At 45.8% G+C, this 24,155-nt stretch overlaps 2 long non-coding RNA genes across 2 annotated transcripts in view; one reads left to right on the top strand and one right to left on the bottom strand.

The window, feature by feature from the left end:
* Positions 1–15,340, top strand: part of LOC125399696 (uncharacterized) — a 44,370-nt gene extending 29,030 nt beyond the window's left edge. Inside the window, exons 2-4 of the long non-coding RNA XR_007231755.3 lie at positions 207–390; positions 8,004–8,078; positions 14,756–15,340. This is a non-coding gene — a long non-coding RNA (uncharacterized LOC125399696). The remainder of the gene's footprint in view (positions 1–206; positions 391–8,003; positions 8,079–14,755) is intronic.
* Positions 13,590–16,399, bottom strand: LOC146892809 (uncharacterized). Its single transcript, XR_015003473.2, has 2 exons — positions 15,672–16,399; positions 13,590–15,239 (listed from the first exon to the last, which is right to left on the bottom strand). It is a non-coding gene; the product is annotated as an uncharacterized LOC146892809 (long non-coding RNA).
* Positions 16,400–24,155: the final 7,756 nt, after the last annotated feature.

Here is a 24,155-nt window from a genome sequence, read left to right as displayed (position 1 = left end):
CTGATTGGTCCCTTGTTACTCAACTGATAGTGGAAGTTAGGTGGTCAGCGTCTTGTCAGCAGTTTTGTGTACCTTGGGTTTTTCCCATTAGCTAATACTTTTCCTGAAATGGGGCTAGTGACCCCCGGGTTTCCTCAGGGGTGGGGGCGAAGTTTGAAGTACCACAAAGTCCCAGCACCAAAATGAAATCTTTTCCATCCTCACAGATATTTCCTGCACATACTGTCAAAATACGTATCAGGACCAGGGAAGACCCTGCCCCTCTTCTGAGCCTGACTGGAGGAAGGCCTTGCAATTATCCTAGGTCTGAAGCACTGTGGTTCTCTACACGGCCATGCTTATATCAACAATATACATTTATCCAGGGCTTCATCTGCCTTTCTCACAGAGGTAAGTCTTCACACTGCTTTGCCTCGCTCTGACCACCTTCCTGCAACTTAGCTGCTCTTCAATTCGGTCTTCAACAGCTAAATTCGCTGTGCCAAAGCTAGTCTGAAGATATAGGAAAAAGAATTTTAGGGGAAATAGTTGTAGAGTTGTTGAGTGGATGTAGTCCAGTTCATGGTGCTGTATGGTAGTCACGTCTTGTCACAGCGATGATGAGACCGGATGTCTTTGTGCTGTGAACACCCTGACAGATGTGGCTTAAGGGAGGAAGGGTTCCATTGGCTCACAGTCTGAGGTCTGTCATGGTGGGGAAGTCATAGCAGAATGGGGCTTGAAGCAGCTGCCACATTCCATCCACTGTCAAAAGACAGAGAGCGATTTATCATCTCAGAGCACACTTACTCCTTTTCTGCAGTCCAGGAGACCAGCCCACTGAATGGTGCCACCCACAGTGCGCAGATCTTCCTGCTACCATTAACTTAGTCCCTGACAGGCATGCCCAGAGGCCAATCTCTCAGATGATTCTAGGTCTCATCAAGCTGACAATTCAGATTCACAATCACAACCAAGAAAATCGACGGAGGGAAGATTTTGGCTCATGACTTCGGAGATTTCAATCTGTGAACACTCTCTCCATGATTGGCTTCCTCCAATCAGGCTCTACTTTACCCAGATGTCACCACCTCCCAGTAGCCCACTATGCAGCCATAGGCAGATTAAGTAATTGATGAGGTCAGAACCTTCACTGCCCAGTCCCTTTGCAAACCCCACATCTGAAGTCACAGCGACAATACTGAATGATAGGGACTTGTCAGCTGTGTTGTCACCTCCTGGGGCCATCATGGAGCATGCAGTCCATTGCTAATGGAGTCACAAGTATGTGGCATGTGACTGTGATTGTAAGAGAGTCATTCTGATTTCAGTTAGAGAGTGGATCAGAGGGGCAAGTGTAGAAGCCCCACAACTTAACAGGAAGCTTATGTATAATGCATCTGGACAATGATGGTGAACTTGGAAAAGGCAACCCAGTGAGGTACTGAGAAAAGAGTGAATTTGATACCTATTCGGGAAGGACAGTAGACATACTGGAAGATTTGGATGTGAAAGCAGGGAAGAAAGAAAAGAGAGAATTGAGAATGATTCTTAGGTGTGTGGGTAGGTCACCTGTTGGGAGCCAGAGCAATCTGAGACATTTCCTGAGTTCCCAATGTAAGGAAGAGGAACATGGTTCTTTGTCTAAAACCAGGAACATGCTCAGCAAGGACCTTGTGGGAGCTTCAGTTTAGGATACTGACAACCAGCTCTTTCCACTTAAGAGACTATTGTGATCAGCCTCAAGGCTGCTGTGTGCTTGCACTGTGACAGTTGAGATACCCTGTGTTTCCTTAGTGTAACACTGATTAATTAGCTTTCTGCTGATCTTGTCCTATTTTGTGGTAGTTTTCTTTTGACTCTGTCCCGCTTGTCCCCTGAAAATAGTATATAAGGTGCTGTACTTTGAAACAAACTTGCTGTCAGGAGTCATCAGCTCATGTAGACCTCTTGATCCTAACTTCCAAGTCCTCTTTGTTATTTTTGATCCACTGCTCCCCACCCCTGCCTCAGGAGCCTGCTACCAAAGAATGACTTGTTGGTCCAGGTCAAACACCCATAGAGATCCTTAGTAGAGTCAAGGAAGGTTAAGCTGGAGGTTGGATATGAGGAGGAGTCTGGGTGGGAAAATCAATAGGTTCATCTTAGATGTGAGTTCTATACAGAAAAACAATGAAAAGTGGAACAAAAGTCATGAGAACCAGGGTCTTTTATTCTGGGTCTCTAAGGAACAACACTAGATGATGGTAAATATTAAATGTCTAGAACCACCCAGGAGATTGGCCTTTGGGTACACCTGTACAGACTATCTTGATTATGTTAAGTGTGTGGGAAGATCCACCTTAATTATTGGTGGCACCATTCCCTAGGTAGGGTGTCCTGGATTATATAAGAAGAACAACCCCAGATGAAGAGCAGCAGTCACTGGTCTCTGCTTCCTGACTGCAGACACAATGTGACCAGCTGCCTCAAACCCCTGCCACTGTGACCACTCCACATGACTCTCTGACCTGGGACTGTCAGCCAGAATAAACCCTGCTCCACATGACTGGCTGTCCCCGGGACTGTCAGCCAGAATAAACCCTGCTCCTCAAGTTTCTTTTGTCAGGCTGTTTTCCCACAACAGTAGGAAAAGAAACTGAGACAAATCCATTCTTATGTTGTGGGAAATGAACAAGGAAGCATGTTCAACATCAAAAAGTGGGCACTCACAAGAGCTTCCTATGTAGCATGAGGGGGCCAGCCTGTTGAGGTTTCCATCCTGCCTGGTACCCAACAACCGGCAAATCCCAAAGAGAAAATCACACACAAGACTCCATAAGATTATAAACTGAATGGCCCATTAGGTCAGGCTACTTATTAGTCCTTGTAACTTATATTAACCCATTATCATTATCTATGTTAGCCATAATGGCTCAGTACCTTTTCCAGCTAGGCAGCTTACATGTTTCCTCTCCAGTGGTCTGGGCAGAACTGCGGAGGGAGCTTCCTGCTTTCCAGAATACTCCCAGTCTCTTTGCTCCACCCCTACTTCCTGTCTGGCTTTCCCACCTATACTGCCTGCCTGGCCAATCAGCGTTTTTTTAAAATATGATTGACAGAATACAGACAATTCTCCTGCATCATATATAGCTGAAACAAAGTGTAGGTGAAATCATCGACTATAGTGGTTTTATACATTAATTAAAAATTGATAAAATTTTGGGTGGCTGCCAAATTCTTATTTGGTTAATTCAGGACATTAGCAGGACAACACCCATGTATGATGACCATCATCTCATAAAAGAGTTGACATTTTATATAATAATCTAAATGCTAGATGGTCACTACTGCTTGTCGATGGCCATTTGATTTGTTCTTGTCAGTTCAGTAACAAGGAGCCAGCCAGGCTTCTTTTAAGCAGAGTTAGGGGAATTTCAGAGAGGAGAGCTTAGTCTAGGGCTGATTGGTGGCTTTAACAAGAAGTTCATAGGATTGGGAGGTGGTTTGGGAGGTTCTTCTGCCTTTTCTTGGTTAATCAATAAAGGACTGATTGGGACCTATAGCAGAGCTGTAGGGGAACAGAGCTAGGCGGAGAAAACTAAATGGAGGGCTGGGAGGAACAAGGCAGAGACAGGAAGACACCATGGATCCACCACCAGGGATAGACATACTGGAACTTTGCTGGTAGGCCACGACCTCATGGTGGTACACAGATTAATAGAAATGGGTTAAATTAAGATGTAAGAGTTAGCCAATAAAGATCTAGAGCTAATGGGCCAAGTAGTGATTGAATTCATACAATTTCTGTGTGGTTATTTCGGTTCTGGGCAGCCGGGACAAACGAGCGGGCCCTCCTTGCAACAGCTTTTATGGTTAGGTGTAGAGGACCGCAACCATATTCGCCATTGCAAGATGGCGCTGACATCCGGTTCCCCCGCCCGGTGAACAGGATAATGCGCATGTGTTGGTAAATTTCCAACGCTGTAGTCCCTGCCTCTCCCGAGGCGTCATCTGGGATGATGGGCAGCTGACCAATCTGAGAGTGACACGTCCGAGGCGGGGACTGTTTCCTATATAAGGGCTGGGTTCACCTCGCTCTGGGTCTCCGCCATGTTGGCTTATGCTCTCGCTCTCAAGATGCATTAAAAAGCTGTTCTGCAGAAGGATCCTACGTGCCCTGCGTCGTTCTTGCTGGCGAGACAGTAGCGTGGGACATCTGGTGCCGAATCCCTCGGGACGCTGAGGGACCCTGACAACTGCTCGCACCGCCGGAGACCCCTTGGACACAAGGAGGATTCAGAACTGCAGGTCTGTATACTCAGAGAGATATGGCTTTTCCTGGATTTTTCGGTTTTGGGCTTGACTTGTTTCCACATTGGGAAGGTTTCGTAGGGGCCTTGCTACCTCTTTTAGTAGTCCTCTTATTTTTCGCCAAAGATTGCTTAAAAGATGAATCCTACCAGGCGGTTGCTGCAACGGAGGAAGTCCAGGATAGCATTTCAGAAACTGAGTACAGTGAGAGGTTAGGTGTGCGCACAGTCTCAAATAAGGAAAAAGGACCCTCCAGTGGTTTTAAGAAAATAAGAATGGGGGAGAAGACTGATTTACAAGGTCGAAAGATTTCTGGAACCAACAATAAGAAAAAAGGAAAGGACAGTAGTTTATATCCTCTGCAGGAGCTTGAAGCTCCGCAAATTGAAAGTGACCATAAAAGTGAGCATGAAAGTTCTGGCTCAGGAGAAGAGGTAGAAGAACTAGACCCATTGCTCATTAAGAGTTTACAGCTATGGGGTCTTCAAATAGCTGCTGAGAAGGTCCAGATTACAGACACTGGCCAATTCTTAGGTTCTGTTATTCTTCCTGAAAAGGTTCTACCACAAAAAATAAAAATTTATAGGGACGATTTGCGAACATTAAATGATTTCCAAAAGTTGTTAGGAGATATTAATTGGCTGCGACCGTTTTTAAAAATCCCCTCTGCTGATTTGAAGCCATTGTTTGATATCTTGGAAGGGGATACTCATATTACCTCCCCTCGGGCCTTGACGCCGGCAGCAGAAGCAGCCTTATTACTAGTGGAGGAATCCATCAAGGAGGCACAGCTGTGCCGTATTGATGAAACTCAACCGTTTGTTCTATGTGTGTTTAAAACAAGAAAGCTACCCACTACTGTGTTATGGCAGGATGGACCGTTATTGTGGATCCATCCGCATGCTTCTCCTAACAAAAGTATTGATTGGTATCCAGCTGCTATAGCTCAAATTGCCCTTAAAGGCCTTAAAATGTCTGTTAGTCATTTTGGTAAGCATCCAGCGGTTATGATAGTTCCCTATACCTCCTTTCAGATACAAACTTTGGCCGCCACCTCTGACGATTGGGCAATTTTGGTTACCACCTTTTCAGGAAAAATTGATAATCATTATCCCAAACACCCTCTGCTGCAGTTTGCTGCATGTCATCCCATTGTGTTTCCCCGAGTTACATCTTCTGCCCCACTAAAAGACGGGGTGATGGTGTATACAGATGGCTCCAAAAATGGTGTGGGAGCCTATGTTGTGGATTCTAAAATATATACAAAGAACTTTTCTGCCACCTCACCCCAGGTGGTGGAATGTATGGTGGTTTTAGAGGTTCTTCAAAAATTTCATTGTCCTCTTAATATTGTTTCTGATTCTGCCTATGTGGTTAATGCTGTTAAATTATTAGAGACCGCTGGAATTATAAAACCTACTAGTACAGTGGCAGCTCTTTTCCAGAGGATACAGGACTGTTTACTAAATAGGAGAGCTCCATTTTTTATCACACACATAAGGGCACATTCGGGACTCCCGGGTCCCATGAGTTTAGGTAATGATCTGGCTGATCGTGCTACGCAGCTTGCTGCGGTAGCTCTTGCCTCTTCGTTACAGACCGCTAAAACCTTTCATGATAATTTTCATGTTACAGCTGAAACCCTGCGTAAACGTTTTTCTCTTACCAGAAAGGAGGCTCGTGATATTGTAACCCAATGTCACAATTGTTGCCAGTTTCTCCCTGTCAGACACACTGGCGTAAACCCCAGAGGGATTGCGCCTTTGCAAATATGGCAGATGGATGTGACTCATATCACTGCCTTTGGAAAACTTCAGTATGTGCATGTGTCAATTGACACATGCTCTGGCGTTATTCATGCCACACCACTTACAGGAGAAAAAACCTCTTATGTCATTCAACATTGTCTTGAGGCATGGAGTGCTTGGGGCAAGCCCACATCTTTAAAGACGGATAATGGGCCTGCCTATACTTCTCAAAAGTTTAAACAATTTTGTGCACAGATGCAAGTCACACACATTACAGGCCTGCCTTATAACCCCCAGGGGCAAAGTATTGTAGAGCGAGCACATCGCACACTCAAATCTTATCTACTTAAACAAAAAGGGGGAATATTGGAGGAATTACCCCCGACACCAAGAGTAACCATTGCCATGGCTCTGTTCACTATAAATTTTTTAAATCTGGACGATAATGGCCAGAATGCTGCAACACGACATAGTTCGGATCCGCAGCGGCCTAAGGATTTGGTTATATGGAAAGATGTGTTTTCTAATGAATGGAAAGGCCCGGATCCCATCCTATTGAGATCCAGGGGAGCTGTTTGTGTGTTCCCACAGGACCAGGAAAATCCATTCTGGGTGCCAGAAAGACTGACCCGAACGGTGAGGGGTGACCCACAACACGCGGACTCGCCTGAAGATTTGGCTTCTGTTCCTCCTACCATTTTGCGGATGGATGACAACGGTTACGAAGGAGCAGCGATGGGGGATACTCTCAGCCTTCCTGAAACCGACACCAGTCAGCCATAGAGTGGCAGTGTTTCCTCGTTTTTTTTTTTTTTATTTTACAACCAATAAGACTCTGGGGCTCCCCTACCTTCTATTTATAAGCTTATTGGGTGGGGGTGGGAATGTTTGGAACAGCCCTATGCTGTGGATCAGTGTTTCTCCTCTGGATGGTCTGCTGACTCAAATCCCAAAGTCATAGGGACAAAGTGTGGTTATTGCGCAAGCGCTGGCTGCCCTGGAACAGGGAACCTCTACTGATGTGGTTATCTATGCTGAGGCAGTAAGGTTTATGCCAACCAGCTCCTGCACCCCTAGGAAACCTCTGTCCATTGCACAGGGTGGAGTGCTTGGCTTAGCTAGCCCTGAAGGTTGTCGAGCTAAAGAGCATCGCACAGAGAATGGCCCTCTCTGAGAGATATGTCGCCCTGCATAAGGGTTTCCTGCCGTATATTCCCTTTCCCAGAAAAATGGCAGAGGGCAGGCCGGATAAGTTCCAGGTGTCATGAACCTAGGGGCAGATTCCGTGCAAGCCCATTATAATGTTTCCACTTTGGGAAGTGCGACCTCTATCTCTGCCTTCTGAGGGAGTTGCCTTTCTGCAAAGAAGTAAAAAAAGGGGGAGATGTAGAGGACCGCAACCACATTCGCCATTGCAAGATGGCGCTGACATCCGGTTCCCCCGCCCGGTGAACAGGATAATGCGCATGTGTTGGTAAATTTCCAATGCTGTAGTCCCTGCCTCTCCCGAGGCGTCATCTGGGATGATGGGCAGCTGACCAATCTGAGAGTAACATGTCCGAGGCGGGGACTGTTTCCTATATAAGGGCTGGGTTCACCTCGCTCTGGGTCTCCGCCATGTTGGCTTATGCTCTCACTCTCAAGATGCATTAAAAAGCTGTTCTGCAGAAGGATCCTACGTGCCCTGCGTCGTTCTTGCTGGCGAGACAGTAGCGCGGGACAGTTAGGGACTGTCCAGCAGCAGGGTAGGGAAATGTATCTTTAGCTAGCAGAAGGCTGTGGGTCTGCTGATTGGTTGCCCCTGAGTTGTGGTTCTCCTGAAAACTGCTTGCTTAGCTTCAGTCACCTCTAGAACCAAAATTAAGGCCTGGTCCCTGGCAGGGGCTATTACTAATCTGTCATGGCTCTGGTCTGGCTCCCTGGCCCTCTCACTTGTGAGTTTTTGTGACTTGCCCACTCTCGTTTTTTTCTTTTGTTTGACAGGGTCTCATTCTGTTGCCCGGGCTGACCTCAAACTTATGCCTTCCTTCTTCGATCTCCCAAATCGAGGGATTACAGGTATGACCAAGAAAAAAAATAACAAGGCTTTGCTTATTTAAATGAAGCAACCAGTTATTGGATTAGGGTCCTGGTTAATGACTTCCTGTTTATAGATTATTTAAAGATATAATATCCAAATTAATCTTCAATCAGATATTTTATGGTCACTTTCTGAAGTCTTCTGGGATAGCACTTCAAGGGCTTAAAAAATTTTGAGAAACACAATTCTGTCCACAATGAGGAGATTAACTGTAGTTTGGGTTAGCTGTGTCTGGGTCATGTGTGCCCCAGGTTTGAATGTAATGATTTCTGTAGACTCATGTGTTTGAACACTTGGTCTCCAGTTAATGCTGTCTGGAAGGTGGTACCTCACTAGAGGAAGTGACCCTTGGGGAATGAGACTGAGAATTTTGAGTTTTTCTTCTGCTGGCTCCACTTTCTGTCCACTCTGCTTCTTGTCCCTCCATGATATAAAGTCAAGTGGCCAGTGCACACTCTTAGTGTCATCTAGCTTTCCCTCCACCACGGATCGTTTCTTTGCTGTATGGTGCTCTCTCTGGGGAGATTCCTTATAAAGCCCCAGCAGAAACCAACAGGAGGCCAGAGTCCAGTGTGGAGAACCCGGGAGTTCACTGTGGTTACGTATGAGAGTATAGCTGATAGGTTCTTGTAGAAGCAGGACAGCTCAAAGACAACTGCCTCAGCCACAGTCACGTCAGTGTGAGTTATGACTCACACAAGCTACAATTCTAGAACTTTTGTGCAGGACTTGCAGGTGGCTGCGCGGTTGTAGAGCTGGCTCTCAGCAGTCCTGACTGCTTGTATATATCCCTTGTGGAGGGATAAGCCTAGCCTAGGTGCTCATTTGCATGGACTTCTTGAGACTTATGATTTGTTTACTTCCTGAAGCTTCTCAAAAAGTCTTCCTTAGAACTTCTTAATGACCTTCCCTCTAGGAAGGAATGTGTCACTTCAGAGGAAACATCTACACAGCAACACCCAAGCCTCTCCCCCACCACTTGAGTTTTTTTGTGGTACCAGCACAAGAGGACTGTACAACTAGGGACTGAGCAGAGGGAGGCCATTTTCAAGTAAGATTTAGGGCGTTTCTCTGTAGTAACAGCATAGCAGAAAGGATGCAGCTGCAAAAACAGCCGCTGTCCAGTGACATTAGATTGCTGTGTATCTTTTAGAAGAGGAAATACATGGGCTGTTTGGAATTGAAGGGAAAATCTTGATGTTTGGCTGTAGTGTGAAGTGATTGTCTACAGAGATAGTGAATCAAATGATACAGTGTAGTGGAGAAGCTGTGAACTCCCTTCAAATGCAGAACAACCACAGTCTTGCCCCCTGCGAACCTGCACAGAGTGATTCTGAGCTATTGTCTTAGAAAATCTTGGCAATGATGACCAAGGGGAGACAGCACATGGACTAGATGAATAGCCTACCATGGCAGGCTTGTGTTCGTTGCACGGCTCACTGCCAGAATGCGAAGCCTGCATTAGCAACTTAGCAAGAGCCCTTGTGGTGGCAGATGTGGAGCGGCACGCTGCCAAGAAGTTACAGGAGAAATCAGGCAAAAGGCACATTAGAGGTGTTTGGGAATGAAATTTTTGGCTTAATAAAAAAGAAAACTGAAAATGACTCAGTTCCTGGTAGCTCCTTTGCTTCAGAACTGAAGAAGAAAATTATGCAGGTGATTCTCAGGGAGGATCCCTCAAGCAAAGGTGTTGTCAGGACTCCTGAAGACGGCCCTGGTGTCTCCACTGCGGAGAGCCGATCATGTGTGTCTACATATTGAGGCTGAGAACCACAAGTCAGTGAATTTATGTATGTACAAAACTGAATCTCTAAGCTCAGGATTATTCTGCTGGCTAGGATGAGGTTCTGTAGTGTATAAGAGAAAACTGAAGCAATAATGCTTTTAATTTTTTTTAACCTAGCAGAAGTCCAAGATTGGAGTTCAGAAACCGTGAAACACTCTGTGACCATGGAGGACTCGGGCTTCTTACTTGTTTTCCTTCTCAAACGTAGGCTTTTGGAGTCACAGTGACTCATGGTTCAGTGTGACTGCTGGAGCTCTCACCACCACATTATCTTCCCCAGGCAGTAAACAGAAAGCTAAGGGACAAGGGGAAATATTTCACATCTTAGCTGGGTTTGACTCCCTTTAGGAATCCCCGACATTGATTGGCTCCAGCGTTAGCTGTGACCAAGAACTGCTCCTTCATGTGATCTTGTTAGCGCATTAGTCAGGGTCCTCTAGGGGAACAGGACTGAGAGGATGGGGATTTTTTTTGGGAAGGGTTGCAGCTGTGGTCCAGCTAGACTAACAGTGGTTGTTTACCAATGGAAGGTCCACAAATCCAATAGTTGTTCAGCTGAATGTCTCAGCTGGTCTCCAGTATCTGCTGGAATCCTGAAGAAGTAGACACTGATGCTAGTGGAGGAATGGACTTGCTAGTGAGGAGAAGGCAAAAAAGAGGAGAGAGAGAGAGAGAGAGAGAGAGAGAGAGAGAGAGAGAGAGAGAGAGAACAAGAGCGCTTCCCTCTTCCATGTCTATTTAGGCTGCCGGCAGAAGGTGTGGCCCAGATTAGAAATGGGTCTTCCCACCTTAAAAAATCTGTATTAAAAAATGAATATTACCACTTCAAATGATTTAATTAAGAAAAAAACCCTCACAAGTTACCTACCACTCAGGTTTTAGTTAACTTCAGATGTATTCAATTGACAACTAAGAACAGCAATCACAGTCATGAAGTAAAATTGTGTCTGTGTGTGTGTGTGTGTGTGTGTGTACCCATGCGCACACGGGTACACTGGTGCTTGTGCACATCTGTGTGGAGGCCTGAGACCATCTCAGATGCTGCTCCTTAAATGAGATGAGCTCTCTCATTGGCCCAGAGCTTGCTGAGTAGGCTAGACTGGCCAGCGATCCTCTGGGATCCCCTGTCTCCTTCCATAGTGCTGGAATTGCAACAATGCCCTACAGTTGCTAGCTATTTTACATGGCGCTGGGAATCGAACTCAGATTCTCATGCTTGCACGGCAAGCACATTACCCACAGAGCCATCTTCCCAGTTCCCAGGCTGAAGCTCTTTTAGTTGAGAGTAGAGGATGCAAAGATTAGTAGGTGCCTAGCAGTCATTTTTGTCATTGCAAAGTGACTCATGTTAGGGATTTACAGTTTGTGTGTTGGGGGGTGAGATGTAAGGAGTGGCCATTATTCCTCTAAGAAGCTAAGCCACCTGTCCCCCTCTGAGAAGGCAAGGCTAGAGACACAGACAGGCTAGGGACTGGAGCTGAGCAAGCCTGAGGGCTTCTTCATTAGCGTTTCTATTGCTGTGATAAAAAGCAAGATGAAAGCAAGTTTCGCTTACAATACCCAGGTCACATCCATCACTAAGGAAGTCAGGGCAGGATCTCACAGCAGGAACCTACAGCAGGAACCGAAGCAGCTGCCATGGAGGATCCTACTTCCTGACTTGCTCATCATGACTGGCTCAGACTGCTTTCATATACCACTCCGCCGCCCCCCGCCCCCAGCCTACGAGCCCAGGGGTGGCACCATAGTGGGCTGGGCTATCCCACATCTATCATATATCAAGATTTGCCTACAGACAGTTTGATGGAAGTGGTTTTTTTCAATCGAAATTTTTCCCAGATGACTTAAACTTGTTTCGAGTACACAAGAACCAGTCAGACTACTGACTGAGAGCAAGGAAAATTTTGCTACTTGTAAGGAGCTGGTGTCTCTAATGACTTCCTGTCCCAACAGAAAGGTGGTCCTCCTGGGACCTGTAGGCTCTTCTCCTTCACAGCAAGTGCTTTGCAGCCAGTCCAGCCCTCAGTACACATCAAGGCGGTGCAACACTTGCCTGCTTTGTGGTGGGAGTCGGGGCAGGGAGTGGAAGAGTACTTCAGAGTGGACAGACACATGGACCACATATGTGTGGTGAGTGACGAGACGGTGAGACACATAACTTTGATAACATACAAGACAGCTTTAGCTGTCATGCCAAAATAACATGGTGTCAACATAACACCCACAAATAACATTAAGTCACATGAGTTCTATTTGTAAAAGAACTGTACCGAATAAGTACACCTCTTTGCACTGCCTGGCAAATGGATGTGCCACCTGGGCCCTAGCAGGCACTCTGTCATCCTGAGGATGGAAACTGTATTCTCAGAAAGGACTGAGAATGATGGGTTTCCTTCCTTCTGGCCTTGGCAGACATGAAATGCAGCCAGTCCATTTAAGCCTGTGCTCTTTCAGGGATTTGTCATTTGTTGCTGAATGTAATTCCTAATTAACGCAGAAACTTTTTTTTTTGACCATTTAAACTGTGATGTGCTAGTAGGCAAATAGCTGCTAATCACTATTGCAATTAATGTGGAAAGCTGCGGTTTTTATTAAGGGCCAATTAAACAGTGGCATTAAGACAGTGATATCAATGCTGGACATTTGTTGTGTGCGGTGAAGAGAGCTGCAAATTGCCATTGCCCTAGTCAGGTATGACACTTTTGGCTACCCAGGATCTTCGTGGCACCTGGTACTGCCTCAGTGCCCGAATTGCAGGTATTCAGAGGCTGCACCACCTAGATGCAACTTAGATCAGGCTGCATCTTGGTAATAGCGGTGTGCAGTCACGGAAGGAAGGATGTCATGGAAACCAAATTCTGGCCTCTTGTGCATAGGATAGGATTTCTATTCTGAGACAGACTGATCTCTCTCTCTCTCTCTTTCTCTCTCTCTCTCTCTCTCTCTCTTTCTCTCTCTCTCTGTGTGTGTGTGGGGGTATACATGCATGTGTATGTTTGCACAGGGGTCCTTGCATTTGTTCCCAGGGTGTGGCGGCCCAAGGTTGAGAATGATTGAATATTGAGGCACTATTCCTTGCTATTTTGGCTTATTTTGGCTAGTCTGGCTGGCTAATAATCTCTGTGAGTTCACCGTCTCTGCCTCTTTTAAAGCTTGTATTATAGGTAAGTTCTGTGCCCAGACAGATTTGAACATGGGTGCTGGGAATCTGAACTCTGGTTCTCCTGTTTGCACAGCAGGAACTCAACCGGCTGAGCGATCTCCCCAGCCCAACACAACCCTCTGTTTTAGTTTTTCCTTGGAGACCAGTTGCCCAGGCTGGCCCTGAATTTGAGATCCCCCTGCCTCAGCCTACTGAGTAGCTGGGGTTTGCAAACACATGCTTCCAGGCCTGGTTTAGTTTCTTTGTTTTTCTTCATGTTGGCAGAGTGTCATTCTCCAGGACTCTTACCTTAGTGTGTGTATTCACAAGCAGCTGTCCAGGGACCTGGCTCTGTGCAGACGAAGCATCTTGCGGTCTGCTGATGAAGCCACGTTCTGGCATTGCGGCAGTCTGTCTAGCAGGTCTTGCGTGGAGTGTCTGGTGCACTGGCTCCCTACAGGAGCTACTATTTGTCACAACGCTTTATGGCCTTAAAGCATTTTGTGTGCAAAAAGAAAACTATCATTTCAATACGTTGCATTTGAAAAAGCAATCAGCAAGGAGCCAAACGAATACATTTATTTCAGCCCTAACCAATAAAGCACAAGAATGTGATATATTGATTTTGAATTCCCTTCTAAAGACAATTATAGCTTGAAGGGAAAGTCTAAGTTAAATTTATAATCCCAGCAGCTGTGACATAGAGCAGGCTGCATGTTGGTAACGGCAGGGTGGAGTCATGGAGGACGGCATGGAGACTGACCTTGGTCGTGAAAGGCAGAAGCGTGGGAAGGAAACAGTTCTCTTTCCAGTGGCTTTCCTATCAAGGAGCTAATTTCCCCTCATTTCCTGAATACTTTCTCCAAATCAAAGTAGCAGAGATCCTTAATTTTGAAGACATCCAATTGGGGATTTTACCCAGCAGGCCTTGGCTTGTCAGCTTTGAGTTTGAGCCCTGAGGAGTCAGAGTGACCCACGAGTCCACAAGATTAGATCCTCATAGAATGAGCCTGGCACACAGAGCCAGCAGGACAGTAAGCTACAGTCTCTCTTAACATTATGTTCTGTACATAGTTTTATGTACTATATATACATATACATGTACATATATACACACATTTGAGACAAGATCGTACAGCGTAGCTCAAGCTGGAATTGCACAGGCCAATTTCTGGCCTCAGCCACCCCTGAGTTACCACACCTGCTTATGTAAAGCTTTTGCTTTGAGATGGGACCTCACTAGGCTGGCTAGAGCTCAGGAGTGGCAGAGAATAATGACTTCAGATTGTTGGTCCTCTCCCTCCTGACTGTGGGGTGCAAGGTTTGCACACTATGCCTAGTTTTATGCTGTGCTAGGGATCAAACCCCAGGCAGGCTCTCTCGCTCCTCAGTCTCCTTTCCTTTCCCACTCCCACAAACGGTTGTGGATGAGTAAAACCCCAGCCAGGAGCTGAATGACCGCCCTACTTGGAAAGTCAGCCAGAGGAAGGACTGTAGCAGCAATGCCATGGTGCTCTCACCCTTTCCTGGTACCCATGTCCCGCACTGTAGATGCCCAGCAGAAGAGGGGACTGGGGAGGAAGGAGCTGCCCTATTGACAAGCATTGTTCCTAATTAGCACTGCACTCAAATCTTATACCATTCCTTTTTGTTTCCTCGGTACTGTAATTGTAAATGAAAAGCAATATTGCAACATATCCAATTATAACCAGATTCTCATCCCCCAGGACTCATTGAAGAGAAAAAAATGTATTTATGGCTGCGAGAAGCTGTTAATCTCTGCAGTTACGACTGCGCACGGCTCCACAGCAGCTGCAAGATGGGCGTTCTCTCTCCTTCATCTTTCCAGAGAAACACCCCCTCGAGTCTCAGCCGATTAGGCCCTGGTGCTGGTTTCATGAGCACCTTGGTTAAGAACCACTGAGCAAGATTTCTTCAGCAGCCTCTGAAGCCAGCATCATCCATCCTGGCTAGTTGGGGATCTGGTTAACTCAAAACTTCTTGGCAATCAAAAACAGCACTTGTGGAGGAAACATCAAGAAGCAAACCACCCTTGAAAAATAGGAAAATGCCTTATTTTATGGTTTTGGCTGGACAACTGATTCCTAATAATAAAAATAAAGGACAAGGTGGGGTGGAGAGGTGGGCACACCTTTAATCCCAGCACTTGAGAAGCAAAGGCAGGAGCATTTCTGTGAGTTCCAAGAGATTCTGTTAAAAACAAAAACAAAAACAAAAATAATTAAGAACAAACCACCTTTATGTGTTCTTCTTTTAAAATAAAAGAACTCTCTTATTTTTAATTAAGAGTATATGAGAGTGTGAGACCTGGTCAGTTATCCTCATCAACTTAGACCATGAAACCCAACATGGACAAATTCAACAGAACCGCCATATACAGGCTGCCCATGCGTGCTTCAGCATTGCCAGGGCAGACATTTCAAAGTTTCATGTGAGGATGTGCACACAGGTGCAGGTGCCCACAGTGATCAGAAGAGGACATAAGAGCTTCTGAAGTTGTTGGTGGGACTCTGGGCTTGTTACCAGGGCGCTGAGATTTGAATTCTGATCTTTGTGTTTCTGTAGCAAGGTCTCTTAACTGCTGAGCCGTAGTCCCACTTCCAGATTCCCATTCTTACCCACCCTCAGCTCCTTCCAAGAAAGGATTTCCAGTACGTCTTTTCCATCTTCAAAGCAGATGTTAACGCAGGGCAGACCGATGCCAGCAAAGTCATTGCCACAGTCTGTGTAATATAATCATCCAGTCATGTGCGTGCCATCGCCTTGCCTCATTCTTCTGGTTGAAGCAAGTCAAAGGTCATAGCCACACTTAAGGGGAAGGACGCAAAGGGTGCATAGTAACCTGGAAGTAGGGAGGGCATGGCAACCCTAAAATCCACCTTTTGCATTGTTAGTCATGGTAATGAGGCTAGTAAAATATTAATGTTAGTAACTTACTTTGGTATCTGTATTATTTACCATCTCTTTGCTGTGGTAAGATATCTGGCAAAAGCAACTCAAGGGTTTATTTTGGCTCACAGTTTGAGAAGAGATACTGTCCATTGTGGTGGTGGTGGGGGAGAGGCATGGTAACCATGGCAACAGAAGGGTCCAATAATTGGTCAATTGCACCTCCAGTCAGAAAGCAGAGAGGGGTAAATGCTCTCCACTGCTCTTTTGTGTACCCCCTATCCCCTGCCCGTCTCCAACAAGGCCTTCACTGGGACCCTCTTCAGGCTGTTGCCTGTCCTTCATTCCCCTCACGGTCTCAAGGATTACTGAGGCCAATAACCTTTCCTGCTCAGTGTACCTCTCTTCCTTTGGTCCCTTTCTTGTGTCTCTTGAACCATGGAGGTTTGTTCTGTAGAAAGGCTTTCCTGGCCCATGAAGGATTAACTCTGCCAAAATGGAAAGTTGGCTGTGATCTCTTCATGGTCAGCTCTCACCCCACCTAGTCTACCTGGTCAGTGGGAAGGCGGCAATGAGCCTTTGAGGAGGGAGGTGCTGGAGGACTAAGCTGGATGGCAGGACAGGGAGAATTAGGTTAGTCCCTTGCTACAGCTCCTCACACTGACCTCACACTGTCAGTTAAGACAAAGACCACCGAGGTGAGAATGGAAACTGGAGCAGAGGTGGCTGGAAAGCTTACTCAGAAACACAAGGTTCACAGCACATCTAAAACATCAACTATGATAGGATAATTTATATAAAACCCCAATTGCCTGTGTGTCTTAGCCCCTCCCCATAGCAACAAGAGCAATAAAGACAAGCTCCCAATCACTGTTGGGGCCAAGCCCCTAAACTGCTGAGGAACATCTCTGACTTGGGGAGATGGGGAAGGTGCATGTAGGGTGAGAGAAGGGGTCACCCCTTCCCCCGAATCATCTTTGATGTATTGATATATTGATGAGAGACTGAACCGTAAATGAAAACACACATCAGAAGCCCCTTGACAACATTCTTAGGCGGGGAGCGCCCACTGCCATGGGGACAGGACATCATAAAGGTGGCTGAGTGGTCTTGGAGTAGGAAAATGTCGAACTTCCCAAGTGAACTAGGGATGACCCCTTCCTGCTCCTGAAAGAGGGAAAGACATTCATTGTCCAACACTCACAGATGGCCCTGGGCCAAGATTTCCTCTCCTTCCCTTCTCTCCCTACTCCCCTTTCTCTACCTCCTTACCTCCTTTTCTTCTCTCTTCCTTCCCTTCCCTCCCTCCTCTCCTTTCTCCTCTTCTTCCTTTGCTTCTTCCTTCTCCATCTCCCACTTACCCTCTTCTCCTTTCCCTTCCTCCCTTCCTTCCTTCTATTCATCCATCCATCTATCTATCTATCTATCTATCTATCTATCTATCTATCTATCTATCTATCTATCTATCTATCTCTCTATCTATCTATCTTGATGTAGTATAGATCCAAGGATTACCTTGAACTTTTGATTCTCTTGCTTCCATCTCCCAAGTGCTGGAATTTTAAGTGTACGCCACTATGGCCAGTTTATGTGGTGCTGGGGATGGAACTCAGGGCTTCCTGTATGCTGGGCAAACACTCTACCAACTGCACTACAGCTACAGCCATGATGCTGTGGTGGAAGATGGGGAGACATTCACTAGCAGCCCAAGCCTCTAAATAAACTTTAAATAACAATTTTTGGTTACTCCTGAAAAATCTTAGGAGTTCTAATTATAGATTTTTTTAATATCAGTTAAGGATGCCTTTGACTTCAGTAGCAAATAGTGGATTAAAAATCACAGCTTGTTTCAGGCGACAGGGAGTGCAGAGGCCAGCAGAGTGAAGGGTCTGCTGTAATTAACTGGAGCTGTAGATTAACAATGCCCACGCCTGGTTACACTGACCAAATGAATTGACCACATCAAAACGTTTAAGTTCTTGTTTGTGCCAGCACTTTGCTTCTTTGCCTGACTCTTGCTTTGTGCAGAGGTTGATTTGTTTTCTGTGCAGTCTGTGGGGGAAATTTACCTTCCTTGATCTCATCTTGGTTGGAGGCTTAGCTGGAGGCTTCTCAGCACAACACAGGCATCCCAAGGAAAGATGTGTAGGAGCTGCCTGGAGGCCCCCATCTGTCCTTAGGAGCAGTGTGCAGTTTTCTCACCTAGGGCTTCAGAGGCTTCAATCTGCAGTGGGAGCAACACTTGCTTCAGTCTTTTAGAGATAGCAGGTGGCCTTACAGAGCAATGGCTTGCTGAAGTTGCCATTCCACACAGGATGTCAGTAGGGATGCCCTCAGGGCCTGACTTGTGCTGGGGAGACAGGAGAGATGTGCTTTTCATCTGCACGAAGCTGAGTTTCTGGCAGGAAGTGTCATTAAAGTCAGAAAGAAATATTTTGCTTAAAAAAATCTGTTTAAAAAAGATGGAGATGCCAGGTTCAAATTCCAAGTCTCACTGTGTGCTTAGAAAGGCATCTTTCCTCATAGAATTGGCTCAGAACTTCTTGCTGAGTAGGTAGACACATGCACACAATTTCTGGCCATCCACGGAGGTATGTGTGTGTGTGGTGTGTGCAAGTGTGCATGCAATCCCGTGGTGCAAGTGAGAAGTTGGTGGGCAACCAGAGAGGGTTGTTTCTCTTGTTCTTCAGTGTGGGTGTTGGGATTGAGCTCAGGTTTTCAGGCACGTGCTTTACCTACTGAGCCTTCTTGCTGGCACCTAGAGATCATACTTAACGACCTTTAAATACATTAGTGTCTACTATCAGTATAAACTTTGCTTTAAGGTTGCATGGGAAAAGCAGATGTATCAAAACAAAACAAAAACCAAGAACAGCAGCAGAAAAAAAATATCTTGATGTCTATTGTGACCCTTGTCTCCATAACAAATTCCCAGCATTGTCATTGCCCCTGCTCTCTTTCCTCCTGCCACCTTCTCTGTAGTGCTGCCTTGGTTGTCACCTTCCAGTGATAAATATGTCCATGTGGGCAATGAATTTATTCAGCAAGTCTACCTAGGGAGGAGCACAAATGAGGAACAGAGAGAAGTGCATACAACACACATAGAAGGGAGAACCTGCCTTTAGACCGAGGTCGGTGTTTCCCCAGCTAGACTCGAAGGGGACAGCAAAACCAGACAAATTCAATTCCAACATATACACATACCACAAAACAAGGCCACAGGTCAGCAGGGAAGGAACAAGGAATGGTGTCCTTACCGTGGAAATGGTGGATCATCAAATGGGAACTGAGTACCTTGATTCCAGCTACATGATGCTGAGGATTTTTCTGGCATTGCTTTGCTATCTGTCCCCAACAAAAGAAGGCCACAGGGGAGGGGCTGCAGCTGAACAGATGATGCTGTACAAGAAAAAAAATCTAATACTTAAGACAAGCACAGCCAGCCAAGAGCCTTGACACTCGAGGAGCGGTGGAGGATAAGAACCGCAAACAATGGTTGCTTGTGTGGTTGTTGACCATAAATCTTGGTTCAAGCCATTAAAAAGTTGCCATGACTGTGTGGGAGAGCAGTTGCAGTTCTCTGCTTTGGAGAGAAGAGAGCAGAGTGGTGTGTGTGTGTGTGTGTGTGTGTGTGTGTGTGTGTGTGTGTGTGAATGTGCAAGTGCACGCACAGATCCACGGCACCTGCTTTATTCATTATGTTGCTGTGCTCCTTTCTAGTGAATGAGCTGTTCTGTGCTCCTTGACAGTCCTGATCTGAATGTTGAAAGGCAGCAGTGGGGAAGAGACAAGTTATCTTCAGGTCACGATGAAAGTGTGGCCGCCACAGCTGTTCTTTGCTGGCTATTAAACGCTGAACACCTTAGTAGTGTATTAGGTGGTACATTCCCTATTCTGTATGTGTGTACATGTTTATGTGTGGGTGCACATATGTGCGTCAGGTGTCTCCCCCAGACCCTCTCCACCTTAGTTTTTGAGGCATGGTTTCTCATAAATCTGAAACTTGCTAATTCATCTAAAATCTACATGAATTCTAGACAGACAGTCTCTGCCTACATAGTGCTGAGACCACAAGCCTGGACCACTGTACCTGACTGGTTTTTTTTTAACATGGGTTTTGGGGTATTGATCTCAGGTCCTCACACTGGCTTGGCAAGTACTTTCCCAATGCACCCAGCTCTCAATAGCTATTTTGAAATAAGTCTTCTATCTCACAGTAATTTTAGGTTGGCCGAGATGTTGCAGAGACAATGTAGTGTTCTAGCATTGCTCACCAGTTTCCCCAAGAGCAACATCTCCCATTCCCAGGGTGTGTCTGTCTGTGCAAAATGAAGCAATTGACATTGTCAAGCTGTGGCTAACCAAATTACTTACTGTCTTTGGATTTATCCAGTGTTTCTGTGAATCCAGGCTGTGTCCCTGCTCATGCGTGTGATGCCACAACGCATGGAGTCATCACCAACCTCAGTCTCTCAGTGCTTCTTTCCTTTTTACATTATTTCCAGCCTTGCACAGGACTCCCCATCTGTATTTTAGGCAATCTAGATATTCAGCCTTATGGAGGTGTAGTGATTTTTTTCACATGCATGTAGTTGGATGGTTACTGTCAGCTGTCAACTTGATTGGACAGAGTCACCTAGGACATTAGTGAAGCACGAACCTGGGTGTGTCTGTGATAGATCAGGAGGACGATTGATGTACTGATGGATTCAGGTGTGACTAGACTACTCCATAGTTGGAATGGTGAAAGCATAAAGTCCCTGGGGTGTGCCCTTGGGAACTAGATCTTGATACCAATCTACTACTGTAGTGGCCTATTCTTTATGCTCCCTAGATACCATGATGTGAGCTTCTCTGCTCTGCCACACCCTCCCTGCCATGATGAATGGAGCCCTCTGGAACTGTGCGCTTAAAGAAAAAAATCTTTCCTTCTCCTAAGTTTTTATGTCAAGTATCCTGTCTCCATGGCAACAGAGCTAATGACAAGCACAGGTTATGGCGGCGGCTATGGCAGCTATGGAGGTGGTGGTGATGCTACTATTCAGTCAAACTCAAGTCTTTCTTGGACTTCAGGGGGCATCAGGACTTCCAGGATGGACTGGAATCCAGGTTTCTGGGATGCACCCCCAAAATGGGTTTAGAACAACTGGAGGCCTGGGGTTTGTATCTCTAGCAGATTTTCTTGGGCAATGCTGCTTTTGTGGTTACCACTCTGTGAGAGCCACAGTGTGAAGCCAACACTTGAAATGGAGTTATTTTTATATGACAAAGATTCGTTTGTGCCATTTATCCGGATTATTTAGTTTACTCAAGTATAGATTTGAACTTTGAATGACTTTTCCTTCCTGCCTTCTTCCACCTCTTCCTGCTGCTTTGAACATTGCTGAGCCAGGCACAATCAAGCATAATGGAAGGGTGTCTACGTCCTGCAGATTGGAAAGGGGATGATATTTTCAGGCTGGCCTGAATCCTGCTCTGTCCTTTCTGAGTGGACTCTCAAGATGCTGAGTAGGGCTTTCCCACTGGGCACAAAGTGACATCTTGGAGCAGATTACTTTAACCTTGTAGCCATGGCAACTATTTGAACAGTATGGAGACATGTAGAAATATGGCCATGGTGATGGAGCTGTTGTCACAATAGAATGATGGAAGGGAGGGTCACCCTGTCTTGTACTCCCAGATGCAAGTGACCTTGGGGGTCTATTAGCATATATAAGATATAGAAGGTTAATTGAAAAGGTTCTCTATGATGAAGCGTTTGTGGACGACGGTCCCTGGAACCTCCTGAAGGTTAATGGACAGACAGAGAAGAACCCCAGTGATGTGGACCATCCAGGACATTCCAACTCCAGAGCCTAATTATCTTGGGTCATCTTTAACCCTCTCAACAGTCATTTATTGGCATTTTCTGTGTGTGAACTAACATTTTGTGACCATTAAGTAAATCCCTTGGAACAGCTCTCACCAACTCAAAGCACAGGGGCACCGTCAGAGAGCATCATATGGCCCTGATGACCACGTTGAGCCTTCCCCATTTTTCTTTGACAGGCCTGTCTGATATTTCCACCAATGTATTTGAAAAGTGTGTTGGTTTATGTTCTCCTTTGTTTCACTTCTATAAAAACTTTAAAAATTGCTGCTCCATTACCCCATGGAATTTGGAGCGACCTAAATCTGTGTTTCTGGGCCAGTCTCACCCATGGGCTAGAGCCTCCCCACCAATCACTACTTAAGAAAATGCCCCACAGTCTTGCCTACAGCCCAGGGTATCTTCTCAACAGTGTATCTTCTCAACTTCTCATCCTTTCTGATGACTCCAGCTTGTGCCAAGTTGACAAAACCAGCCAGCACAGATTTAAACTTGGTTCAGCTTTTAAAACCTGTTGAGGTGTGCTGTCAGCCAAATCCAGACCTGGACTACTGATTTGAGAAGTAAGCCACGCTAAGGCCACGGGCCAGGGCTCTTCACTGGAGAAGATAGCCTCTAGCCATATGTAAACACTAAATGGCAAAGTAAACCTGAGCCTCAGTGCTACAGCTTCAGTGTCTCAGCATTGACTGGAGCCACAGGTGAAGGTCACTGTCCTGCGGAATAAGTGACCTGTGACGTGCCGTGTATGCTGGAGCCACTCACATGGGAACCCATCCAACTCGTGTTTCTTCCTTTACAACATTTTGAGCCTGGAACCACTTAAATATTTATTTAAAATGATTTTATGGGGCTGACAAAATGGCTTAGCAGGTAAAGTGCTTGCTGCCAAGCTGATGACTAGAGTTCAATCCCCAGAACCGCCATGGTGGAAGGAGAGAACGGACGCCTGAAAGTTTCCTCTGACTCCCACACTGTGCACAGTCCACAGATACACACTCTTTCTATCACACATAAATAAGATATGTAGTCTTTCAGTGTGACCTTAAAATTTCCCGGAGCTCCTTTGAATCCCTTGAAGAATTCATTGCCTTAAGTACTCTCTATTAATGATTAATATTGTTTCCAAGCTTGCTCCCTATTTCATGTTCTGATTAGAAGCTTTGTCTGACTTTTAAGTCAGGCCTGATTCTGGATAAAATATGATGCTACTTGCTCTCCTCTGTAGGCCTGTATCTTCCCTTCTTAGTCATTTAAAACACTGCCAAACAATCACACATTTTCTCAAACAAGAACAAATCATTACGCACAAAGGCCTGGGGCCAGAGAACAGAATCCCAAGTATGTAAGCATATTTAATCATTCCATTTCAGGAGGATAATCCGTTTTAGTTTTCTTAGCCTGCACTCACTTGCTTTCATTATTTTCCTTCCTTCAAAAGGCAACTTGACTACAGCTTTTCTTCAGCACTCCCTCTCTGGCCGACTTCGTGACTTTCGGGGTCCATCTCTGTGTGATGAGAAGGAAATAGGAGGATCATCTTGTAGAGACTGCTGTTGGGGAGAAAGGGAGAGAAACATCCATGTTTTCAACGGGGCTTCAACCCAGGACCTCCTGTGTGCTAGCCCAGTGCTCTACCACTAAGCCACCTCCCCAGTTCTTGTTGTTTCTGAGATGGGCTTTCACCATGCAGCTCAGTCTGGCTTCAAACTCCTGATCGTCCTGCTTCAGCCTCCCAAAGGCTGGGATGTCAGCTTTCCTGTTGGCTCAAGCCCTTGACACTCTCCTCCTTCCCTTCCCCTTCCCCCTCCTCTTCCTCCTTTTCCTTTTCCTCAGATAAAATCTATAGTTTCTTTTCACTGCTCCTGTAAAATCTTTAATTCATTAAGAGACTGGGGGACAGAAAAGAACATGATCATAACCTAGTGTATAAAAAATTTAAATAATAAATTCAGAAGAAACTGGGGCTCTAGCAATGAGGACCTAAAGAAGGCATTTGCAGGGTTACCCGAGTCTCTGGTCTAATACTGAGGCCGAAGAGGCAATCAGCAAATTTTGAAACTAAAATTATTTTTTTTTCTGCAAGGAACAGAGATTGCTTTCTCCTTACATGGTGGCTCAGCAGTCCATGGAGTGGTACACACAGACACACAAAGCATTCAGAGGCACACACACACACACACACACACACACACACACACACACACATACACACACACCCCAGGGGTAGCCAGTCAGAGCTGGTGTGTCAGTAACACTAAAAATTGTTTGGGACTTTGTCTCTTCCACTTTCCATGCCCACTCCATGGCTTCCATTCTCAAGATCACAAGATAGTCCAAGATGGCTC

This window comes from Myodes glareolus, chromosome 9, assembly GCF_982192425.1.
Source record: "Myodes glareolus chromosome 9, mMyoGla1.1, whole genome shotgun sequence".
NCBI classification, from domain to species: domain Eukaryota; kingdom Metazoa; phylum Chordata; class Mammalia; order Rodentia; family Cricetidae; genus Myodes; species Myodes glareolus.
Note: the sequence above shows the minus strand (reverse complement) of the source record. Positions and strands in the feature narration are given on the sequence as shown.